We start from the raw sequence: 17,663 nt of genomic DNA, 5'->3' as shown, positions 1-17,663 counted from the left end.
TCAGAAATACCTTCTTGTTACAGATCAAAGAGCTTTTTCTTACGTAGGACTATTTCAGAAGCATCATAGCAAAATCAAGAATACAAAACTTGCGCTGTGGCGTCTGGAACTCAGCTCTTCCAGCTATGACATCTCGCATCGCGAGGGAATCGAAACGACGCTGCAGACACCTTGTCTCGTATTTGCTCCGTAACCGGTTCAGGTCAAAATTACAATGAAATCTATGCTCAACTTTGGTCATCCCGGAGTTGTCGATTGTCCCACCTTGTTAAATCCTAGGATTTACCGTTTTCCACGGACGACGTGAAACGTACATATTCCAGCTGCCGTATATGAGCAGAACTCAAACCTAGATTTTATAAAGGAGATTCTCACCAACTGGTAAAAGCCATTTATCCCTGGCAAAGAATATCAATCGATTTCGAAGGTCCGGTCTACGGTAAACGTAAATTTAATTTAATCATTGTCGACTAACATTCACGATTGCCATTTGCTACAATATGACGTCAGAAACCACCATCGAATGTCTATTGACGTTGGTCACTCTCGTTGGATTACCTGAATATGTACGTACACAGCGATAGATCGATTTCATTTATGTCGAAAATGAATGAACGACTTCCTAACGAAGTAAGGTGTTACAACAAGTCAATCAACCCCTTATCACCCACCAGGTAATTCTCAATGTGAAAGAACCAACCAAACTGTTTGAAGAACAGTAAAACTACAGCTTGCCCACAAATGCCACTGTCCTCATGAGAGGAGGTACTACCGGACGCATTGCATTGTATCAGGTCGCTTCTGTGCACGGCTACAAATTGCCTATGATTGGCTCTTCAGGTCGGGCACAGTTCTATTGCGTAAGTTCGTCCGCGATAAGAGTGATCCTTTGTGCGATAAAGTGTATTTGCTCCATGCTAATCCAACGTCTGCTTTGATTTGCTATCCATATGGAAGAGAGTGGACCGTCTCCACTACAGACCTTGCTCCTTATCCACGTATGACCGAGGTAACCGAATCCTCGCCACACAGAAATATAACTCTTCCTGCTCAATCAGACTTGGATATGTCCTCCAGCGAAATCGGAGAAGAAAAGGTCACTCAAGCCGTTGAATTCTGTAGCGAGGACGCCACAATCCCTGCTCTAATCGCTGAAAATGACAATGCTCAAAGCAGTTCGACTCTTAGACGCTCTTCACGGACAAGAAGAGCTCCTGATAGATATTCGAAGATTTCGTTTCCCATTAGTTACTCTCAGTTTGAATTGGTTATATTCAGTACTAATGTTGGTTTTATTAGTCGGGGAGATCGTGGTGAGGATGAGTTAAGGGTGAGCTTCTCACCGAGCGTGATGCACGTGTTCTGAAAAATCTGGGGACATGCTGGCTAGGCGTTCCTGCAAACGCTTTGACATTCTTCCCACGTAGCCACAATCATAGCGGCACTTATATTCGTGCACTACATTACTTTGTTGAAATGCATGAAGCGCGTCTTTGCGCGTTGAAGGGGGCGGTTGTGTATTCGTAAAAATCACATTGGTTTTGACACAGTCACAGTGCACAGAGTGTACGAATATAAGTGTCACTGTGATTGTGATATTTTCAACATTTGTCATTCATAAAAATCAGCTGATTAATGCCAATATTCAATTAAGGTGGTTCCATGTTTTTTTGTTATCCTTACTCTATGTGAGGTGTTCCCTTGACCGCGGGTCTCTGATTCAAACTCGTGTCTGGGCAGTTTTCCTTATTTCTGTGAGTTGCAAAGTAGCTGATCTAATTTTTATTAACCGTCATCTCGAATGCGCCGTGACAAACCCTGTCAGTAATCACTAGGGCAATTTTTTGACGTAAAAGCGGAAAATATTGACCTAAAATCATAATTTTGATATTTTTTGACCTTAAAGAACCTAATTTGGACCACATTCTGACCTAACGTAAACAAATTAGGCGTTTTCCCTCATATTGTTAGAATTGTACCACTTATCTTCATTTCTGGTTGGAACTGCCTGTCCGTACGAAGTAGTTTGGCCTGAAAATCCTTTTTTTTACTCAACAACTGACAAATGTCTAGGCGAAAAAACTTTATTTTAACGAAGTCTGGCCCAATGAAAAAATCCAGTAGTTACATCACGCATCATGGTAGAAATAAATAAAATTTGTAGTGGTACAACGAATGATACTTTCCTACATTCTGGGGTAGAAAGTGTCTTTCCTTACTAAGTATAGCTTGCCAAGAATGGATAAAGAACGTTCAACAGCAGCAGTTATTGGCTGACAACACTGAAGTTATGCGTATACTGCTGATGACACACTGTATTGCTTCATTCTGACTACGGTGTCTACATCGCAATTATTTATCAATGCGCACGCAGTCTTGCTACAGTTAGATCAGTGGTTCCCAACCTTTTTTATCTCGTGCCTCCCTTGGCCGAAATTTTAGCCAAAATTCCCCCCTTAGGATAAATCTGCCCGATGATTAAAAATGGTCATTTTTACTGCGCAAACACCTGTTGACTAAGAGAATAAGACGGGCGGTAGCGAGTGTTTGTTTCTAGCAGTGCTTTAATAATACTGCACTCTTAGCGAAAAGAGTGGTTATGCACACCCCAAAAGGTGGTACACGAAAACAGAACTTACGTAACCCTGCCGGTGTGTATGACAAGAATCCACCCCATTCCTTGCGGTGTATATCGGATATTCCACCCCACCCATTAGAATTGATAGGGGTGTATTTTCCCTATAGACACCCTACTTGAAATCCTGTATCTTCTTCCAAATGGCCGACTATTGCAAATAAACAGCCTTGATTGCATAATGCATATATTCGATATAAATTGAACCATAATAACATAAAATGGAAACATATTTCGTGAAATAACCAAAACAGAGATCCCAGCGACGGAGAAAAGAAATCCACTGGAAATGCTGCCCGAAAAACGTTGCCCATGTAATATTGGGAAGGCGCCTCCTCCTGGTTTTCGCAATCCACCCTGGTACGGCGAAGGTTGAGTCACCATCTTCAGCAAAAACTTGTGGCATCATCCTGAAATAAAAATGCATATTCACAACCCAATTAACAGGCACATATGCTAACATGAATAAACTGGAAGATTGATAATTTAACGAAAGACCACAAAAATAGAAGCCGTTACGAAGTATATATATTTTTACCAGTGGTGGTCACTAACGAAGTACTTCTACTTTTTAGAAGTACATAAGTAGTTTTACTCTACTTTTGGTACTTACTCAAGTAGATCCGATTTTATCTACTTCTACTTCTACTTAACAATATTTTGTGATCTACTTATTACTCTATGCTATTTTCAGTTTGTCAAGTAGAAGTAGTTTAATCTCCCAATACGAAGTTTGGCCTGAGGAATTTCGGGGCTGTTTATATATAGTATGAGCATTTAATATTCATAAAAGTCAAGCAAAGCCCAGAAATTTTGTTGCGCTTCGCAAACAGTAGTTATATGGAGTGAGAAATATGTTTTCATGAAAGTATCAATGAATATTATTTAGGTATCGGATTGGTTGATTCCGCTCACACCACAAATATTTCATCACAGTAAATATGGCCCACCATAAGATTTGAAACTACCGTTTCGCATTATAGCAATGACCTATCATTTCGTAATCTAGCAGCCCATGACGTGTCCTGCTAATCTGGAAATCCGGCTTTTTTGAACGTTACACCTGTTTTAGCAGATCACTTTTGCAGCTTTATGGACAAAAGACATGAAATACATTTTCCGCTTTTTAGAAGTGGTATTTATATCTCACTTTCAATTCCGAGTAACATAGTTTGAGTTCTAATTAATTTCAGTTCTTGTGTCTGCAGAACATACATGTTGAAGCATAAAAGCAAGTGAATAGTAATGCCTCTATTTTCCGAAAATAAAGCTACACTAAATATAAATTTTACGATCCACAATATTTGTAATTAATGTACACTAATCGTGCAAAGTGTTGAAACCGTATCAGATACAACTTCTCCGTATTGCTCTTCGCCTTAACTTATGACCTTATAATATGGGGTAGGGCGTCATGTCATGATATTCTCTAAGACGGGGTTTTATAGTAAACAGGAGTTAGTATCGTATTTTCATATCAATACTATAAATTGCATCCCAGGATGGGAATATTTTGTCGAAAATTGATACCTCCTGGGATGTGCATAAACACGAATCAAGCTCTCTGCACCTTCCACATAGCTCAATTTGCAGCTTTTGACAGTTCATGCGAACGAATTAAGACCATTTCAAAACTACTTACTTACTTGAGCAGATTTAAAGTCAGTCAATTCTACATATACTTCAAGTAGTTTTAGGCTGCTTATGGAAGAAGTAGGCCTACTTCTATTCGTACTTGAGTAGATTTTTTCGTTGCTACTTCTACTTCTACTTGATTAGCTTTCTTGACTACTTTGACCACCTCTGATTTTCACAAAGTACTTACAAAAATCAGATGTTTCACTTTCTAAGGCATTGCAGCACAGACTGTGGCCCGATAGGGTGAACTTACCGCTATAGGAAACATATTCACATCACACACGATCACTGTATGTGTGGGCAATTAGGCATCGACAAGACGAAAATTTATGGATTGTTTTCATGAAAACCGTATTTAACAGGCAGACTTGGACAACTAGAAAACGTTCCCTTTTTCCAAATTAGATTGGAATTAAATTAGAACTACAAGTCTTTTTTCGAATAAGAGTAGAATTAAAATTATAGCTACACAGTTTGAAATTAGATTAAAATTATAATTCTAGCTAACAGTTTTTTTTTTTCAAATTAGATTAGAATTAGAATTACTGAAGTCGCGAAAAGTTGAATCAAACTCGGTTAATATCAAATCATAGTTCATCTTATGAGCATGAGAATAGCAAATGTCTGTACACTGTGCAGTAGGGGTGTTCAAAAATGACTTTTTCCTTCAAATTCTACTGGCTATTTTCTGTTCACCCCATTAAATTGTTAGGTTGTCTATAGAAACAATGCTCAACCGATTTGGCTCAATTCCAACCAGTGGAAGCAGAGTTATTGCCGTCGCAAAATTTTGGATTAGAATAAAATACTATTTACGGTGACCGATTCTTTAATCATTTATTGCAATTGTGCCCACCGTAAATACTACTTTATCTAGATCCAAATTTTTCGACATCAATAACTCCGCTTCGGCTGGTTTGAATTGAGCCAAATTTGGTGGGCATCGTTTCTATAGACAACCTTACAATTTCATGGGTGAACAGAAAATTTTGACTTTTTTTATCAATTTTTAAATAATAAATAAAAAAACCTTATTTTCCTGTAGCAATGCGGCTACTGGTTGGAATTGAACCAAATTTGGCGTGTAAGTAGGCTTCAATTCGGTAATCTAACAATTTTATCATGTAGTCAGTAGAATTTGAGAATAAAAATTCATTTTTAACACCCCTACTGTACAGCAAGCTTGGCTTGTTTCGCACTATACAGTTCTCCTGTAGCATTTCCAGGAAAACCAGACATTAATTAGAATTAAAATTAGACCATAGAAAGATTTCATACATTCGATTAGAATTGGAATTAGAGCATAGAAACATTTCACAAATTAGAATAGCTTCAATTAGGATGATTAGACAACTAGAATATCTATAGTTGTCCAAGTCTTGCAACACCGCCTGTATCAGGAATAACAGAATATATTTTTGAAGATTCTTTCTGTTCGTAGTGTCATATGCCATTAGTAATTTGATATTAGTCGCGAAGATTCATATCGCAATTTTCAAAGTAGAAACCTCTGAAAAACTGCGTACCATACTTGTCTATTTTTCCGACATTTCGTATTCTACTTCCACTTGACGTAGTTTTGACTTGAATTGGGAACTGTTGCATCTACTTGTATTCGAGTATAAATTGACGGCGGTATTTCTACATCGACTTGAGTAGCAACGCTAGTAACTTTGACCATCTCTGCTTTGGTTTACTTCATATATGCGACTACGAAAGTTGACACATGGTGTCGTTAACAAAGTTGTCATACCTGCTGGCTTGATAACGAGTCTTTCAGTTTTCGCAGCATACTTCTAAACTCGGTTAGTTCCTATGATATAATCTTGCTCTTGCAGCATGCAGTCTTTAAGCAGCATCCTAAAATTTGAAGAAAATCAGAGAAAGAGATGCATGGACTTGATTTAAATTTGACTACTTGGTATTAATGAAAAACCCGAAACGTTTCCTAGTTGGGCAATATTGACTTTCAGAATGGATTCAAAGTGACCGCAGATACAGGTCTGATTAGAAAACCTTGACTTGCCTTATACATGGAAATTAGCAAATTAGCTGGATGCTAATGATTACCTTGCAATATGTGCTGTTTGATAACGATCCATCACTGTTTCGCAGCATACGGTTTTACGGTTCAATGCGACGTCGACTTGGTTGAAATGCCCTGACATGATCTTGAATAGTAGCATCCTAAAATTGAAATAATAACCATGAGGTATAAACGTTTAGTTGACAATTTGGATTGGATTCTAAACTCATCTGATATGTGCACTAGGGGTCTTCAAAACTGAATATTTTTCTCAAATCGTACTGGCTACTCGATAAAATTGTTAGGTTACCTAATTAAAGCCTGCACACCAAATTTGGTTTGTTTCCAACAAGTAGCCGCATTGCTACAGGAGAAGAAAGTTTTTTATTTATTATATGAAAATGAATAAAAAAAGATTTGAAATTTTCTGTTCACCCCATTAAATTGTTAGGTTGTCTATAGAAACAATGCTCAACCGATTCGGCTCAATTCCAACTAGTGGAAGCGGAGTTATTGCCGTTGAAAAATATTGGATTTTAATAAAATAGTATTTACGGCAGGGGCGGGTAACTTCTCCGGTTGGCAGGCCGGATATGGGAAAATGAAGCACTTGGCGGGCCGGATTACAGATTATATACATCATGCCTTAATCGCGTAGCCTATTTATCCACATATACAAGTAATCAATTGTATTTAATGTAGATTTCAAGTTTAAAGCATAGAGACCAAAAACAGTATGTAATGAATTTATTTACAGAAGCTATTGAAGTCAATCAGACATATGTGGTCGTTCAATATTGTCAACTAGTTTTTTGAAATCTGGTTGCATGTCGTATGCCGAAACCCTTAGTAAAGACTGCACGAGAACATCAGTTATATTGGAACACAGCCTCCCTCGTTAATGTTCGTGGCAGTGTTGGGATCAAGTCACTACATTCAAGTCACAAGTCCTCTCAAGTCATTGCACATTTTGACTCGAGTCAAGTCGTGACAAGTCAAGTCACGTCACGATTCAAGTCAAGTTGAAAATTCAGAGTAGGCTACTAGACATGATTCAAAGTCATTACATTTTGTTGGAACTGTTTTAAATACAGATGAAGTACCGATTTATTCTGAATCGAGGAATGAATAAAGAATTGATTAAGCGCGCAAAAGGCGCTGTATCGCTCACGCATAGAACTGCTCAACTACGCCAGTATAGCCGCCAAGCGGTATAGCCTTAGTCTTAGAATATCAGCCAAATTACAGGATAACATACGAAACCTCAGAAAGTTTAAAAATAATATGGGCTAGTTCAATACCCTACCCACCTACATATCATTGATATACAATTATAAACGTATGAGCGATATTCGTTTTATTCAAGTTATATACAAGAGGGTTGGTTGAGGTAAGCAAGTTTACGAGAACGTAAGCTGTTGTATAAGCTCCCATCACTGCGTTTGCGATCAATTTGTGATACAACAATGGAGATTCGGTAAAGCGTACAATCATTGATTCATTGGTTGGCAATCCGAACTTATACAAGATACAGCGATTTAGTCGACATCGATTACTTGATGACTTGAAATTGACTCGTAAATTTTGCTTCGAGTCATGAGTCAGTCTGCATTTCTGAAGCGTTGAGTCAAGTCTAGTCAAGTCAAGTCATTTTCCCATGGTGACTCGAGTCATCCCAACACTGGTTCATGGTCTAAAATGTTGTAGACCCGAACAGAGCAAGTAGTTTAATGTCCATCTTTCTCAGGTTGGCGAACTTGGATTCATTATGTGACGCAAAAAATTTGTCAATACTTTCAGAATAAAATTTCACTTTCAGAGTAAAAACTCTCGACGGGCCGGATCCGGCCCTCGGGCCGTATGTTGCCCGCCCCTGATTTACGGTGACCGATTCTTTAATCATTTATTACAGTTGTGCCCACCGTAAATACAATTTTATTCAAATCCAAATTTTTCGACATCAGTAACTCCGCTTCGGCTGGCTTGAATTGTGGCAAATTTGGTGGGCATCGTTTATAGACAACCTAACAATTTCATGGGTGAACAGAAAATTTTGACTCATTTTTATATAATAAATTTAAAAAAACTTTCTTCTGTAGCAATGCGGCTGCTGGTTGGAATCAAACCAAATTTAGTGTGCAAGCTTCAATTAGGTAACCTAACAATTTTATCAAGTAGCCAGTAGAATTTGAGAATAAAAAGTCACTTTTGAACACCCCTACTGCACCGCAAGCTTGGCTCGTTTCGAACTATACAGTTCTCCTGTAGCCTTTTCAGGAAAACCAGACATTAGATTAGAATTAAAATTACCGTAAACCATAGAAAGATTTCATAAATTCCATTAGAATTAGAATTATAGCATAGAAACATTTCACAAATTAGAATAGCTTCAATTAGTATAATTAGACAACTAGAATATCTAGTTGTCCAAGTCTAGCAACACCGCCTGTATCAGGAATAACTGAATATATTTTTCTGTTAGTAGTGTCATATGGCATTAGTAATTTTATATTAGTCGCAAAGATTCATATAGCAATTTTCAAAGTAGAAACTTCCGAAAAACTGCTAACCATACTTGACTATTCTTCCGACATTTCGTATCCTACTTCCACTTGACGTAGTTTTGACTTGTATTGGGAACTGTTGCATCTACTTGTATTCGAGTATAAATTGACGGCGGTATTTCTACATCGACTTGAGTAGCAACGCTAGTAACTTTGACCATCTCTGCTTTGGTTTACCTCATATATGCGACTACGAAAGTTGACATCAGGTGTCGTTAACAAAGTTGTAATACCTGCTGGCTTGATAACGAGTCTTTCAGTTGTCGCAGCATATTCCTAAACTCGGTTAGTTCCTGTGATATAATCTTGCTCTTGCAGCATGCAGTCTTTAAGCAGCATCCTGAAATTTGAAGAAAATCAGAGAAAGAGATGCATGGACTTGATTTAAATTTGACTACTTGGTATTAATCCAAAACACGAAACGTTTCCTAGTTGGGCAATATTGACTTTCAGAATGGATTCAAAGCGACTGCAGATACAGGTCTGATTAGAAAACCTTGACTTGCCTTATACATGGAAATTAGCAAATTAGCTGGATGCTAATGATTAGCTTGCAATATGTGCTGTTTGATAACGATCCATCACTGTTTCGCAGAATACGGTTTTACAGTTCAATGTGACGTCGACTTGGTTGAAATGCCCTGACATGATCTTGTATAGTAGCATCCTAAAATTGAAAAAAATAACCATGAGGTATAAACGTCTAGTTGACAATTTGGATTGGATTCTAAACTCCTTAAGTCATCTGATATGTGCACTAGGGGTCTTCAAAATTGAATATTTTTCTCAAATCGTACTGACTACTTGATAAAATTGTTAGGTTACCTAATTCAAGCCTGCACACCAAATTTGGTTCGATTCTAACCAGTAGCCGCATTGCTACAGGAGAAGAAAGTTTTTTATTTATTTATTATCGTATATGAAAATGAATAAAAAAAATTGAAATTTTCTGTTCACCCCATTAAATTGTTAGGTTGTCTATAGAAACAATGCTCAACCCATTTGGCTCAATTCCAACCTGCGGAAGCGGAGTTATTGCCGTCGTAAAATTTTGGATTTGAATAAAATAGTATTTACGGTGACCAATTCTTTAATTATTTATTATAGTTGTGCCCACAGTAAATACTATTTTGTTCAAATCTAAATCTTTCGACATCAATAACTCCGCTTCGGCTGGTTTGGATTGAGCCAAATTTGGTGGGCATCGTTTCTATAGACAACCTTACAATTTCATGAGTGAACAGAAAATTTTGAATTTTTTTTACTAATTTTTAAATAATAAACAAAAAACTTTCTTCTCCTGTAGCAATGCGGCTGTTGGTTGGAATCGAACCAAATTTGGTGTGCAAGCTTCAATTCGGTAATCTAACAATTTTATCAAGTAGCTAGTAGAATTTGTGAATAAAGAGTCATTTTTAACACCCCTAGTGTACAGCAAGCTTGGCTTGTTTCGCAATATAGTTCTCCTGTAGCATTTCCAGAAAGACCAGACATTAGATTAGAATTAAAATTAGACCATAGACAGATTTCAGGAATTCGATTAGAATTAGAATTAGAGCATAGAAACATTTCACAAATTAGAATAGCTTCAATTAGTATAATTAGATAGATTAGAATATCTAGTTGTCAAAGTCTGGCAACACCACCTGTATCAGGAATAACTGAATATATTTTTGAAGATTCTTCCTATTAGTAGGGTCATATGGCATTAGTAATTTTATATTAGTCGCAAAGATTCATATAGCAATTTTCAAAGTAGAAACTTCCGAAAAACTGCTTACCATACTTGACTATTCTTCCGACATTTCGTATCCTACTTCCACTTGACGTAGTTTTGACTTGTATTGGGAACTGTTGCATCTACTTGTATTCGAGTATAAATTGACGGCGGTATTTCTACATCGACTTGAGTAGCAACGCTAGTAACTTTGACCATCTCTGCTTTGGTTTACCTCATATATGCGACTACGAAAGTTGACATCAGGTGTCGTTAACAAAGTTGTAATACCTGCTGGCTTGATAACAAGTCTTTCAGTTTTCGCATCATACTCCTAAACTTGGTTAATTCCTGTGATGTAATCTTGCTCTTGCTGAATGCGGTCCCTAAAATTTAGAGAAAATCAGAGAAAGAGATGCATGAACACGTTTGAAACGTTTCCTCTTTAGGCAATATTGACTTTCAGAATGGATTCGAAGGGATCACAGATCAGGGTTGTACTGACTCGAGTCATGACTCGACTCGAGTCCGACTCGAGTCACGATTTTCTGATGACTCGACTTGACTCGAGGCATTTTCGTAAAATATGGAAATGACTCGACTCGAGTCGATCAGTGTATTGACTCGACTTGGACTCCAGTCATTACGCGTGACTCGAACCAAGTCATATGACTCAAGATTCAGACGGCCAAGACCTACATTTCATTGAAATTTCGGAGAATAGTAAAGTAATCACACTATTTGGATTACGCTGATTGGTACTGGTACTTAAAAATTCGATCAGTGAGGAAAATTAGTATATTTATAAATGCGAACCATTCGATATCACCAAACAGAGTTATAAAAAGTGGATTTAACAAGATTTCAACTGGAAACTGATCAGTCAACACAATGACTTGGACTCGGACTCGAATCATAATACCATGACTCGGACTCGACCCTCTGTTCGCTGACTTGAAATCGGACTTGACTCAGTGGTCGAAGGGAAATGACTCGACTTGACTCGAGTCAAAACTATATAAGTGATATTGACTTCTGACTCGGAGCCTCGTGACTTGGTTACAACCCCGCCACAGATACATGTCCGAGTGTGTCTTGATTAGAAAACGTTGACTTGTCTTATACATCGAAATTAGCAAATTAGCTGGATGATAATGATTACCTTGGAATATAAGCTGTTTGATAACGATCCTTTACTGTTTCGCAGCATACGCTTCTACCGTTAAATGCGACGTCGATTTGGTTAAATTTCCCTGATATTAGCTTGTAAAGCAGCATCCTAAAATTGAAAAATAACCATGAGGCATACGGTAAACATTTAGTTGACAATTTGGATTGGATTCGAAACGCCCAAGACATCCAAAATGTGTACTGATGTTGTAGCCTTGACTTGCTTTATGCTTGTAAATAAGCGAATTAAAATACAATTTTGCAACTCTCCTACGCATAGTATATCACCAACAATATATTTGATTTCACATTCACAGAGTAAGAGTCTGCTACTAATAGCAATCAGTCCTTGAATCTAACAAAAAGCAGATTTGTGCATATGCACAGATCGTGTGTATGTCATATCATGAGTCAAGAAGTGCATATATTATGATTTGTTTATATTGATCAAAAGGACAGTTTGATAAACTTTGGCAAGGCTATGTTTGCCTCTTCATATTGGTCAAAACATTGAAGACCCAGCTAATCCGTGCATTGTTGCACACCGAGTTTACCGCAGTAGTGCGCATTGCTACTCAAGCAATAGATGTAAATTTCTACTCAATGACAAGCATATAGAAGTGGCTATGTCAAATCCATGTCAAGCTGCTTCAAATTAAAATAAATATATGAACAGAACTCAGAGAAGTAGTTTCAAAAGTATTCTAGTTGATGGGTCACATACTCTTAGCAGACAGTCTGAGGGGGCCACTGCAAAATATGTTCAATAAGGCAAGCCTGTTCCTAGTCAAGTCTCTCATATTCATAGTGATAGCAATATAGCATCGTCATATTTTCACCCATGTCCTAATATCACATTTACTGGCCCCAATTTACGGGGATCGAAAGCTTTCATCAAATGTCCATTGCTCACCTCAGATACCATTGCTTCATATGCTTCAGCCCTTTGCTGTTTGTATGTTACACTTGTTTTCTCATGAGAAGAAATCGATAATTTCAATCTTCAAGAGCCCCAAATTTGCGATCTTTGCCCATGCAAGTCTGAAGTAGAATAGATAATATGTTTACCTTCCTACCATAACATAACATAGTATATAATGTGCATATAGCTCAGTGATAATGACAGGGTGATAGGCTTATAACATAACTCTGCATAGTCAGTGGTAGACTACCCTTTACACTTAAACAGGTCGTGATGTGCTTTGGTAATCAATATAACGACAATCGAATCGATTTTTTTTCAATGCACTTACAAACGATGTTGCTCAAACCCAAATTACCGTAGTTTATAATCATAGCTGATGCTGGAACTGTCAACAGTATCTCCATTAGAGCCATTGAGCTACTGTGTCTTGGATATTGGTATCGGTACTGGTGATACAACAATGTATGTGAATTCAATGTATCGTCACTACCGGTACGTTTAAAATTCCAACTTGCTACATATAATTCTGTTCAGTACAGCTGCGACACTGAGTAACAGGAATCGGATCTGTACCGGAAACGCAACCGAACAAATGTTCTTTACTACTATAGTACCGATACGAAATGTAACTCACCATCCAGATATTTTCAATCTCGAAAGAGGCTTTCTTCACAGATTCACGACAACTAATACGGTCAGTCGATAGCCAGTCTGGTCTCGTAAGCGCGGAAATACGGCATATAACGAAACATTTTACATAGCTGTAGCGAAACATAGCAGCAGCTGTTCTGGTGACGACGGTTTGTATGTTCCATTATGATGTGACAATTGACTAACTGATGCAATAACTATATCGAAGTTAAGGATCTTCGGAATATTTGTATGTATACAATCGGAAATATGGATTTGATAGCTGTGAAGCTGCAGATTGCATCATAATAAGCTTTAAAAAGTCTTGCAGTACTAGATTTATCTTCATAGATCGAACCATTGATACGATCCGACAGCTGTATGCGCATTGTCGGTTAGGTCGGTTAGTGTGCAATTCATAAAGCTACCAAATAGTGAATAACACAACAATATAGATATGAAAATAACCAGGAAACTTTGCCCAATTTAGTCCCTCTTTCGCCCAATTCAATGATTGTTCCGTGACGTAACCTCGTGTCCCATTCTAATTTGAATTCTTGCTACGCCCATATTGCGTACTGCTCACGTAAGTTTGTGGCTGAAATTTAACTCCTTCTAGTATTACCAGCTCTAAATACCCTTAACCTGCATTATACTGTGGTTATACACTAATGCCGTGCGGAATAGGCCCGATATATTTTGTACATATAGCCTACGTACAATGTACATGTACAAGTACATTCGTACAATTGTGCATTTGACGTGGCATGAAAGAAATTATAAACCAGTATCGTGGCAACTTCATAATGTGTCGTATTTTTGCCACACACTTGAGATACATCGGTCACACTATAGTAGCCAGGGTGAAATTTCAGCCAAAGTACGAGTACCGCAGTGCACGATAAATGTGAATTACAATATGATATTGCGGACTTAGCTATTATTCATTCATGTCGATGTAGCACACGAACTAATACAACGAATGCTTATTTGTCAGTGAAGCTGAAGCTATATGCGTAGGCAAATTTACTTGATCGAACCGGGTTAAATCCATAAAAACTGAACAATGCAACATTGCCTAAGCCTACCCAAGAAGCCTTAAAGACACAATAAAGTGGCGAAAACACTCATTTTCGGTGGATAATTCAACCCCAAAGAGAATATGTCCTACACAACCTACAGTTAGACACAGCAGAGAAGTTCTCAAGTGCCCATACAATGATCAGTACAGTGATTCGACTGAATTTTTAACAAGAATGCAGACTTGCCGCACCCCTGCCTGCTTAACCAGGCTTCTGACCGACACAGACTTAAAACTTCAACAGTCAAGTTTTGTGGAAGCGGCTAGCGCGGATTGAATCCCAAACTTCATATTTGTCTGACAAAAGGTGTAATCTCTAACAATTCACCCCAAATGCCAATGCTTTGGGTGTATATTTTATGGTATGGGTGTATTCGGCTTATTTCCACCAATAGCTTAGGTGTAAATGATAAATTTAGTACCCAATAGGTGTGATAACTCAAAACACACCCTACGCTAGGGTGTGAATTGCGAAAACACACCATTTTCGTTTACAGTGTGGGTAGCAGACATGGGGTGATTACTTCATGAATGTAATCGATTGCGATTACGATTACTTCAGAATCACGCGATTACGATTACGATTACGATTACAGCAAAATCAGGAAGTAGTCGATTACGATTACGATTACATTGGAAAAGTAATCACGATTACTCACGATTACATTTGTTTTGCTTCTTAGGACTATAATCTTAAATGATATACTGGAAGACAATACAAGGATTGCGATGAAAAGGCTTAATGAGATATTAACTCTCCTCATATATCATGCGTCATTTGCTTATTACGTCATAATATACCAATGCCCAACATTATAGGGGATGATTTATCGCACCCAACGATTTGCATTATTGCCAGGTCTTTATCTGCCGCACCCCAAATTCCTTAATAGGGTAGGGAGCGTGCTCGAAGGGAATTCAAAAGTATTTCGTAAACCAACATAAATTATAGAGTATTTTCGAGAATATAATTATTTCTTGAAAATGTTCTTTGAGCTTCGCGATTGAAATGTCTCTAGTACAGGGGTCACCAACGCGGACCAAATGAGTCGCCCGCGGTCGCTGTAGCAAAATCAAATCCAACATCCAAATGAGAGATTTGAAAGTTGAAGCTGGTTTCATATGAGCCGCAGTTGAACATGGGTCGGCAGACCGCAAGGAACATACGAACGCTATCGCTTGGGGCATTGCTCGTCTTCGCCTACGCGGCGGCTCAACGGGAATCTATAGCTAATATCCCCGAGTCTCGACGCGGAGATCGGCGCTTCAGCGCGCACTGCAGCAACGCAACTGAGCCTGGAGGAGCTGGTGTGAGTCCCGGCGAGTGAGCGTTTTTTGTTCTTGGTAAGGGGCGGAAACCCGGCCCAGTTCTCTGATTGTCTTACTCTAAGTGAAGAAATCCAACTGAGCACGGATAAGCGGCGGGAGTAAGTGGTAACCCGTCGGTCGTCGCAATATTCAGTACACACTACACAAGAAGTAGCTTTTTGTTTCGAAACGGTTGGTGACCCGTTCTCCAGTAGATAGCTTGGTTTGAAATGCATACCTCTTCCCCTCAAGAAAAAACATGCGTAGGCTATTTTATGGAAACAGGCATTTCGGAGCCGGTCATTACCGCGCCACGATTCCACAACACACCAAAAGAGATATGCAGTTTCGGCCAACACGCAGCACCACGGGATGTGATACCAAAGAAATACCTTGGCCGAATCTTAGGGTATTCGTCCATTGTCAATAGCCGCGCTGGGTGGGCGTGACTAATAACTCCTGTCCTTCCAATCTTGGCCCACAATGCAAATGCCACCCGGCGCATCCACAAAGGAATAAAGCCATGACAATTTGTGTGTGCGTCTCACGAAAGATATTCTTTTAGTCTGCTACGTTTGGGCGAGTACAATATCTTTTGATTATTCAACAGACTGGAGGTCGCGAATTAACAACATACAATGAAGTAATTATAACAACATACTAGATGCTATAATTATGAATTACGTGCCCCGGCTCTACAGGTAAATCTGACACTCGAGGCAGAGAGAGGTTATAAATGAATAGTAATATAATGCAATTACCAATATTATTGACGAAATTCAGTTTTGAAAATTGACCAACGGTTGGACTGGGGGACGAATTGCTGTTTTGGTTCTGATTCTAGCTACAACCCACGCTAACATGTCAGGGTATATAAGCGGATGGTTATGGCGACAGGTCCAAATGCTGAGTAACGAACTGTGAAATAACGATTGACGCCCGTTTCAAGTAGTTATATGAGAAAAAGACATAGTGAACATAAAAATTCTGCCTTCAACTAATACATAGGCTATACTGCGAGCTGCTGTTACGAGAAATGGCTAACCACGGCTCGGTTATGATATATATTAGCAGCTGTTTATTTGTAATGCTTCGTTGTGGAAACTGCAATGTTTTATTTGACGAGTACGAAATTCCGAATCTTCGTCAGGTGCACGTTCGTACGTAGGCCTCCTGCTCGCCAAGCAGCAACGGTAAACTGCGTTTAGCTAAGCACAACCAAACATCAATACATAAGTTACTATTTGAAACTATAGGCAGAGTGGTGATCAATATCCTGCTGCGAGGTAGGGGCTACTGTAGTGTATTGATAGCCTGATATACACCACGGGGGTGTTCTTAAAATCACACTACAATGTTCATCGCATGTCTGTTTACTATGTGTGGATACTTCTATGCAATGACGAGCGGAGCTAATACTTCTGACGTAATAATGAGTAGCGGCGTTTGAAAACAGACGTTTGTGCTATCGCTAACGTGGTATATTATCTCATTCTTGTTCACGAATATTCAGTTTATATCATAGTCCTTGTACAAACAAAAAGTAATCGTTCTTTCACAAAAAAATCGATTAGATACGGGAAGTAGTCGATTACGATTACGATTACTTCGGATTTTTTTCGAATCCAATCGATTGCGATTACGATTACTTTAAAATGCTGTAATCGTCGTAATCGATTACGATTACTAATCGCGATTACCCCATGTCTGCTGGGTAGACCTCCAAAAACCATGGTCTTGGTCCCAATCACACAAATTCTGGAAGGCTTGACTCAATAGACCCCCACACTTCCATTTTTGTTTTCGGCTTACCATGCACCAATCGCTAATATAACTGCTGTGAAAAATCAGTATCCATAAATTTACTGGTCTCGCGATTTTTTTTCTCAAGTTTGCGCATGCATTTGGCCAACAATAGTGGTACGTTGATATATAGCAGGGTTGACCGGAGTCGAGTTTGACTCGGGTC

The 17,663-nt window shown here is 38.6% G+C and overlaps 2 long non-coding RNA genes across 9 annotated transcripts in view; both read right to left on the bottom strand.

The window, feature by feature from the left end:
* LOC145436631 (uncharacterized) overlaps positions 1-17,663 on the bottom strand; it is a 98,443-nt gene that overhangs the window by 52,962 nt on the left and 27,818 nt on the right. The gene's annotated exons all lie outside the window — the stretch shown is intronic.
* Positions 2,703-13,559, bottom strand: LOC145436609 (uncharacterized). 8 transcript variants are annotated; one of them, XR_013914330.1, is made up of 8 exons: positions 13,310-13,559; positions 12,664-12,791; positions 11,743-11,859; positions 10,872-10,966; positions 9,097-9,530; positions 6,344-6,460; positions 6,027-6,133; positions 2,734-3,045 (listed from the first exon to the last, which is right to left on the bottom strand). It is a non-coding gene; the product is annotated as an uncharacterized LOC145436609 (long non-coding RNA). The 8 variants fall into 8 exon arrangements; XR_013914331.1 differs by lacking the exon at positions 9,097-9,530 and having other exon boundaries at positions 2,722-3,045; XR_013914328.1 differs by lacking the exon at positions 10,872-10,966 and having other exon boundaries at positions 2,730-3,045; positions 9,097-9,203.

Source organism: Botryllus schlosseri, chromosome 3 (genome assembly GCF_051294905.1).
Source record: "Botryllus schlosseri isolate E-star chromosome 3, Bs_hap1, whole genome shotgun sequence".
Classification (NCBI taxonomy): domain Eukaryota; kingdom Metazoa; phylum Chordata; class Ascidiacea; order Stolidobranchia; family Styelidae; genus Botryllus; species Botryllus schlosseri.
The sequence above is the reverse complement of the archived record's forward strand: the minus strand, read 5'-3'. Positions and strand labels throughout refer to the sequence as shown.